Source organism: Carassius auratus, unplaced genomic scaffold (assembly GCF_003368295.1).
Source record: "Carassius auratus strain Wakin unplaced genomic scaffold, ASM336829v1 scaf_tig00215563, whole genome shotgun sequence".
In the NCBI taxonomy this organism is placed as follows: domain Eukaryota; kingdom Metazoa; phylum Chordata; class Actinopteri; order Cypriniformes; family Cyprinidae; genus Carassius; species Carassius auratus.
Genome location: NW_020528140.1, coordinates 44,392 through 53,624, shown reverse-complemented (window position 1 = coordinate 53,624; position 9,233 = coordinate 44,392).

Genomic DNA, 9,233 nt, shown 5'->3' with positions numbered 1-9,233 from the left:
AGTCGCGAACATGCGCCGAAGTGTCGCCCTGAATCAACCGAGTCGCGAACAGGCTCCGAAGTGCCGATCTGAATCAACCGAGTCGCGAACAGGCTCCAAAGTGCCGATCTGAATCAACCGAGTCGCGAACAGGCTCCGAAGTGCCGATCTGAATCAACAGGGTCGCGAACAGGCTCCGAAGTGCCGATCTGAATCAACAGGGTCGCGAACAGGCTCCGAAGTGACGCCCAGCTCGTGACGACGTAACTGGACCAGACCATATTCGTTGCAGCGATGTCCCAAATAACGTTCCAGCGACGTAACTTGTGATTCCCACAAACGTGGAATGTGAATAGTAACCTCCTAACGAACAAACTGGCACGTTATGAGGACGTGACCTTACCGGATAATATTGGTAGCAACAACATATTTTCACCTCACCATTACCTTGAAATACATAAAGAACTAATAAACTCAATCCATCTCTAGTGTAAAAAATAAACCTTACGAAATCTAATTGTAATCTAATTATAGGGGATTCATTGTAAATACATTAATTGCATACATTCAATGCAAGCAAATACAAAAACATTACATTCTAATATAAAATAGACAAAACACACTGCATTCATTCACAAATCAACATTTATTCAGCACTACTTTCTACAAATATTAAGCCAAAAAAACATTGTCATGAGCACAGAAAACTAAATACATAAATTCATAGATTACACAATATAAACAACAGATAATGTTTGTCTTAAGGATGGGGATAGTTAATGACGTTACCAGTGAAAATTATATATAATTATCAGTATAATAATTGATACAACTCTACATAATTTGGTGCAGCAAAAAATACATGATAAATAGATATGAAACAATTCAGCAGATACTGCACAGAGATACTGCACAAAGTAAAACTGTTTCTTGAGCGTTTTATATGAGGCTCCTGGTATAAATGTCTGGTGGTGATGTGCTTTAATTACATGGCATGCAGGAAAAAATGTAGCTAATTCATGCGCACTATTTTCTATTTCATTCCCTCGATTTGCTAAATCATGTACAATATTTATACATCAAGAGAACGAATTAGTAAATTGTGCATACGATTTAGCAAATCAATGAAATGTAAAAGTAAGCTTGCACGTTTTAGTACATCGAGGGAATGAATTAGTAAATCATGGACATGACTTCTTTTTTTTCTTGCATGTCATGATCAGGGCTCTGTGCTCACTATCAGAGGATAAACCTAAACAATATAGCAATTTCCAAAGAACCATAATTCTTGAGCTTCTCAGATAAAAAGCATTCATAAAGCGTAAAGATATGAAAAATGAACAATATAGAGATTTCTAGCATCTCTACTGTATTATTTGTCCCACACGAAAACAGTTTTAAAGAAAATGAGCGTATTGACTTTCTCAGAAGAATCTGTGATCTCTGATTACTGACTGTGGAGATGACTCTTTCAGACAGTGCTGAGGAGGCAGAGTTAGGTGCAGGACAGCTGATAGAGAAGAGGAAGAGTGTGTTTCTTACCCCAGCAGCAGAAGACAGGCTCTTCTGAGGGAAGGACAGGAGGCTTGATGCAGTGTTTTGCTGTAGAACAAGGCTTCTTCTCAGCACCTGATCTTCTTCAGAAAAGAGTTCCTCTAGTGTAGAGTCAGACACTTAGATTTCTTGCAAACTAGAATCTTTGAATAACATTTAGCATATTACTGTAGTCATGTTCATTGTTTCGATTATAACACATGGAAAGTTTATGAGAAAATTGTTAAATGTGTTCTTCCTCCTCTTCTTCATCCTGGGCCTGCACTGTCAACATCCTTCTCTGAGCTGAAAGGGAGGATCATCTTGTTAATGTTGCTTATGTACATACAGGTCCTTCTCAAAAAAATTAGCATATTGTGATAAAGTTCATTATTTTCCATAATGTAATGATAAAAATTAAACTTTCATATATTTTAGATTCATTGCACACCAACCTGAAATATTTCAGGTCTTTTAATGTTTTAATACTGATGATTTTGGCATACAGCTCATGAAAACCCAAAATTCCTGTCTCAAAAAATTTGCATATAATGAAAAGGTTCTCTAAACGAGCTATTAACCTAATCATCTGTATCAACTAGTAAACTCTAAACACCTGCAAAAGATTCCTGAGGCTTTTAAAATCTCCCAGCCTGATTCATTACTCAAAACCGCAATCATGGGTAAGACTGCCGACCTGACTGCTGTCCAGAAGGCCATCATTGACACCCTCAAGCGAGAGGGTAAGACACAGAAAGAAATTTCTGAACGAATAGGCTGTTCCCAGAGTGCTGTATCAAGGCACCTCAGTGGGAAGTCTGTGGGAAGGAAAAAGTGTGGCAAAAAACGCTGCACAGCGAGAAGAGGTGACCGGACCCTGAGGAAGATTGTGGAGAAGGACCGATTCCAGACCTTGGGGGACCTGCAGAAGCAGTGGACTGAGTCTGGAGTAGAAACATCCAGAGCCACCGTGCACAGGTGTGCAGGAAATGGGCTACAGAGAAGCAGCACTGGACTGTTGCTCCCAAGTACTTTTTTCGGATGAATGTCAGCCATGTCAGCTGCTGGTGTTGGTCCACTGTGTTTTATCAAGGGCAGGGTCAAAATGCAGCTAGCTATCAGGAGATTTTGGAGCACTTCATGCTTCCATCTGCTGAAAAGCTTTATGGAGATGAAGATTTCGTTTTTCAGCACGACCTGGCACCTGCTCACAGTGCTAAAACCACTGGTAAATGGTTTACTGACCATGGTATAACTGTGCTCAATTGGCCTGCCAACTCTCCTGACCAGAACCCCATAGTGAATCTGTGGGATATTGTGAAGAGAAAGTTGAGAGACGCAAGACCCAACACTCTGGATGAGCTTAAGGCCGCTATCGAAGCATCCTGGGCCTCCATAAGACCTCAGCAGTGCCACAGGCTGATTGCCTCCATGCCACGCCGCATTGAAGCAGTCATTTCTGCAAAAGGATTCACAACCAAGTATTGAGTGCATAACTGAACATAGTTATTTGAAGGTTGACTTTTTTTGTATTAAAAACACTTTTTTTTTATTGATCGGATGAAATATGCTAATTTTTTGAGACAGGAATTTTGGGTTTTCATGAGCTGTATGCCAAAATCATCAGTATTAAAACAATAAAAGACCTGAAATATTTCAGTTGGTGTGCAATGAATCAAAAATATATGAAAGTTTAATTTTTATGATTACATTATGGAAAATAATGAACTTTATCACAATATGCTAATTTTTTGAGAAGGACCTGTACATAAGCAACATTAACAAGATGATCCTCCCTTTCAGCTCAGAGAAGGATGTTGACAGTGCAGGCCCAGGATGAAGAATATATATGTTCACAACCAGTCAAAAATCTGGAATCTTTTCTTTATGGTTTTCAAGATAAGTCTCTTCTGCTCACCAAGGCTAAATTAACTTGATCAAAATTACAACAAAAAAAAAAATTAATATTGTAAAAGTAAAAAAAAAGAAAGAAATAACAGTTTTCATACTCTTTTTCAAATATACTTTCAAACTTATTTATTGAAATAATTATGAGGCAAAGCTGAATTTTTCAATAACTTTACTCCAATCTTCAGTGTCACATGATCTTTTTCATATACTGATTTGCTGCTTTTTCATAAACATTGCTGATTATCATCAATCAGTGCATTTACATGCACCTAATCACATTATTGCCGCTATGATCAAAGTGTACATCTGCTCATGACGTACATGAAAGATGTGAATCACATCTGCAGTTAGCTTACTACGGTCATTAGTTCCACTGAACTCTATTGGTAACGAAGGAACTTGTGACCACAGTTGGTTTTAGGGAAACGTACCCCATATTAGAAATGATGGGGAAGAAAACTTAGCATTTCTGGAGAGTCACTTTTTTTCTTCATGATTATTTTATAAAAACAAAGTTCAAAACATTGAAAAAAAAGTAATCTTTTGTGAAATTACAAAAGTGTTCTTTACCAATGGTATTCAATTTTATGCATCCTTGCTGTGTTAGCATCCCCCATATATATATAATTATAAATATATATTGAATCAGCACACAAGTATCGGGATAGTATTGAATTGGCAGATTAGCATATCATCCCAGCCCTAGTTACTATAGTCAAAACAATGAAACTCTCTTCAAGAGCGCACAATAACTGAGATTTAAAACTCTTAAAAGAAAAGGCGCAAAATATTGCACACATATAATACACAACATCAATATCTCTTCCCTTGGTGTTTTGAACATTTCTATAAGTAATTCTACACGCTGTGACTCTTTGTTGCTTCAAGCGATCAATCTGCGCACTGGTTGTGTTTACGCGCTGCACGCTGTATAGGAGCCATACCCTTCCGTATTATAATACATTAGCACAATGAAAGATTATTAAGTCTTTCTTGTTCTGTCCCATCTACCACATGTTGCTGCCTTCATTACTGTGCTATACATTTAAAAGAAATGTATTTTACACGCACACATGCATTATGTATACACACACACACACACACACACACACACACACTTTTGCACATCCTGTCATACCGGTGACTGGGTGTTGCTGCAATAGACCCATTTTGCAGCATTAAGGTTAACGATTAATCGATTAATTGATCGTTAATTTAAACGACGACCGATCATGGAAATTATTGAAAATTGACATCCCTACACAGAAGTATAGAAATTCTACATTGATTAAAAAAAAAAGCAAAAAACTGATTGGATTGGTAAAGTCTATTACTCCTCGTTTTCATCAAGTGCTAGAGTAGCAATTTCTTATAAATAAAAACCTTAGATTTCAATTAAATACAGTAGAAAAGGATACCTCAGGTAGATTTATATTAGTTGACTGTATAATTAACAGGAACAGGTTGACACTGGCATCAATATACGGCCCTAATACAGATGATCCAATTTTCTTTAATAAATTAACCATGAAACTGGCTTCCGCAGAGGGTCAGTGTATTCTGGGTGGAGATTTCAATCTTGTGTTGAACCCGTCATTAGATCGCTCAGCCCCCAAGAACACTACTTTGTCAAAATCTGCAACAGCATTGTATCAAGGCATGAATGAACTTGGGTTAAAAGATGTGTGGAGACTGCAAAACCCGGGTAAAAAGGAATTATCTTTCTACTCTAATGTTCACAATACATACTCTAGAATTGACTTGTTTTTGACCTCACAAACATTACTGCCTCACATTAAAACATGTCTTTATCTGGCTGCAACCGTATCAGACCACAATGCTCTAATGATGGAAGTGTCTATGCCACAGGAAGGCCCTACCGCCCATAGATGGAGATTTAAAACATTCCTACTTAAAGATCCCGATTTTGTAAATTATATGAACGACAAGTTAGATATATATTTGGAGACTAACTTAAATACTGCTTCTCATTCAGTTGTTTGGGAAACACTTAAGGCATATATGAGAGGTAACATTATCTCATATTTATCCCATAAAAATAAACAAAAGAGAGACCAATTATCGCAACTAGAACATGAAATAAAAATACTTGAAATCCAACATGCCCAAACCAAACAATCCAAAACCCTTAGTTCATTAAAACAAAAACGGACTCTGTATGACAATCTTTGTACTAGTAAAGCCGAAGCAGCCATGGTGAGAACTAAATATCATTACTATGAGTTTGGTAACAAAACTAGCAAGTTGCTTGCCTGGCAGCTAAAGCAAGAAGATACAGGGAAATATATACAATGCATCAAAACTGATGACGATCAGTATTTAGAAGACTCTAAGGACATAAACTTGGAATTCAAAAAATATTATGAAACGTTATATAAAACAGAGAAGTCAACGGAAACTGAAATCAAAGACTTCCTTAACAAATTAACAATACCTAAACTCACAGTCAAAGACAGGAATCTATTAGATGAAGCGATATTAGAAGAAGAGGTTCACCAAGCGATCAAGTCCTTGCAAAATAATAGAGCCCCAGGACCTGATGGGTACCCAATTGAATACTTCAAAACTTTCTCAGAAAAAATATTAACGCCGCTAACAAACATGATTAGAGAAGCATTCCAAAAAGAAACACTCCCGAAAACATTGGAGTTGGCAACTATTACGCTACTTTCAAAACCTGGAAAGGATCCACAAAAGTGCAGCAATTATAGACCCCTCAGCCTTCTTAACTCTGATTATAAAATTTTATCGAAAATTATTGCACAACTTATAGTCCCTTATAATTTATAGTCCCAAAAATAATTAATACAGACAAAACAGGTTTTATCAAGAACAGACAAGGTGCAGATAATGTTAGGCGACTATTTCATATTATAGAGCACACAAAAAAAACATGATCACCCTGCCGTGATCGTTTCTATGGACGCCGAGAAGGCGTTTGACAGGATACAACCAAACTTTCTTCTTGAGACCATGAGGGCCATGAATTTTGGTGAAAATTTTCTGTGTTTCATCAGGACCCTATTCGACGCCCCCAGATCGCAGATCCTAAAAAATGGGGTTCTGTCGGACGCCTTTTCCTTATCGCGTGGCTGTCGTCAGGGCTGTCCTTCCTCTCCCGCGCTCTTCTCAATTGCAATAGAGCCACTGGCTATTGCCCAACGATCAGACATATCCATCACCGGCATAAAAATTGGAACGGAAGAGCATAAACTCGCACTCTATGCAGACGACTTAATAGTATTTATATCTCAACCTATCACATCATTTCCCTCGTTATTGACTAATCTTAAAAAATACAGTGCTGTATCGGGATACAAAATTAATTACTCTAAAAGTGAAGCTTTCCCAATCAACATGACAAACCATTACATAATTCTGCTTCCAGTTAAATTTAAATGGTGTACGGAGGGCTTCAAATACCTGGGAATCACTATCTGTAGCACCTGTGATGAAATATATGAAGAAAATTACGCCTCTTTGCTTACGAAATCTAAAGAGGAGTTACTGAGATGGATGGATCTCCCTTTATCACTGATTGGCACGATTAATACAATAAAAATGAATCTATTACCCAAATTTATTTATTTATTCCAGTGTATACCACTGAAGGTTCCTATATCCTTTTTTAAGGAATTAGATAAATCACTTACTTACTTCCAGTGGCACAACAAAACACTGAGAGTCAAACTCCTTACATTACAGGCGCCTTATTCCAAAGGTGGCTTGAATCTCCCAAATTTTAAATTGGATTATTTGGCTGCACAACTTCGCGCTCTGTGGATGTGGTTTCACTGCAGAGCAGATGAAGTAAAATGGATGTCAATCGAACAACATGAATTACAGGACAATCCATTAACAATCGTACCATTTTTGGAATCTAAAAAGAAACTAAAAACAATCACTCAAAACCCAATAATTTCTGCTACATTTAACGCCTGGCAGCAATTACACGTAACAGTTGGACAAAACATAAAATTATTGGTAAATTCACCTCTCATGAACAATCCCAATATCCCAGCAGCCTTAGCGGATGGAATTTTACAAAACTGGTTGAGAAAAGGAGTAAAAATTGTTTAGTGACCTTTATACTAATAATGTCTTTTTAAGTTTCAGCCAATTGTTAGAAATTTATGATCTAGATAAAAGTAACTTTTTTCAAATATTTACAAATTAGAAGTTGGATCAAGAGTCAAACTAAGGATAATTTTCCACATACACCCGAGGAATCTTTACTTTTCAACTCCAAATGTAATAGAATTAAAGGTTTAATATCTGCAGTGTATAAAACCATAAATGACAACTTACCGGCTTATTCCAATTATACAAATAAAACAAGGTGGGAGTCTGATCTTGGATGCACTTACACAGAGGAGAATTGGAACAGATTATTGGAATTGGCACAAATAAAATTGGTGTCCTCTAAACACAGACAAATTCAATTCAATATTTACCATAGAACGTATTTTACGCCATATAGGTTCAGTAAATTAGGAAATGACATATCTGATCAATGTCAAAGTTGTAACATCTCTGTCAGAACTCTTGTGCACATGCTATGGAGTTGTACTCGTTTGAAGCCATACTGGACTCACATCATCGCAGTAACCTCTCGGGTTTGTGGACAGGCTCTGGACGCCGACCCTAGGATTTGGTTACTGGGGGATGTAACCTTACTGAAGGTGAACTCAAATATGAAGCATTTTGTGTTACTAGCAGCAAAGGGTGCCAAGAAGTGTATCCTGAAGGATTGGAAGAATGTCACCCCAACCGATATATATATATATTTTTTTTGTTTTGTAAAAAATTTAATCTAATAAATAAAAATGTATAACAAAAAACAACACTGATATCTGATCAGAACTACTGTCTCTTCTCATAGTGACAGCCAATCACATTAGTTTTCTGGTATTGCATGCCCTCGATTTGCCTGCGTCTGCGCTAGGGTATTTGCATAAGACATACTGTCTGGAGGACGGCTGCATTGGCGCTTGAAAAGTTTTCAACTTCTATTTAGAATTAATTTCTAGAATTAATTTCACCATGCTTGACGTCACACCATTTGAAACACATAACCAACTGAAATCAATTTAAATGTATTTAGTATTGCCTGAGTGATGCTGAAACAACCAGGTTTAGTTTTTCACCCAGGATAAACTGCTTCCTGTGGAACAGTCTCCATGAAGAATGATCTCTTGATCCTGGATCCTCGCTGCCATCCACTCGGAGATGATTTGGATGATATGTGGTTGTGTCTAAAGGGTAATGAATCAATGGTTACAAGAATACTGATAGCAGCACTATAGAGCATTCAATTCAATTCAATTCAAGTTTATTTGTATAGCGCTTTTTACAAAATAAATCGTTACAAAGCAACTTTACAGAAAATTATGTTTCTACAATATTTAGTAGTAGCTAGTAGTTTGTGCACATTTGACAGGATTTTAGAAAAAATAATAATAATAATACAAGACGTAGTCAGCTAGACGATGAACTATCAATATTATTAATTAAGTTATTATATGATTCAGTCACACATTTAGCAATAATTGTTAGTTCTGTTTGTTGATTCAGGGTTAGCATCATCTGAGGTCCTCTGAGGGTCAGCATCATCTCTTCTCAGGTGTTCTGGATCCAGACTGGAGCTTGTTTAAATCCTAGTTACCACGGGATGTAAATCCCGTGGCGAAACATAGAAACAAAATAGAGACATCATTAGCATAGCTGCTGATCCAACCAATAAAATTAGTTTAACCCAAGCTAATGAATAAAAATGCACCTTTGAACAG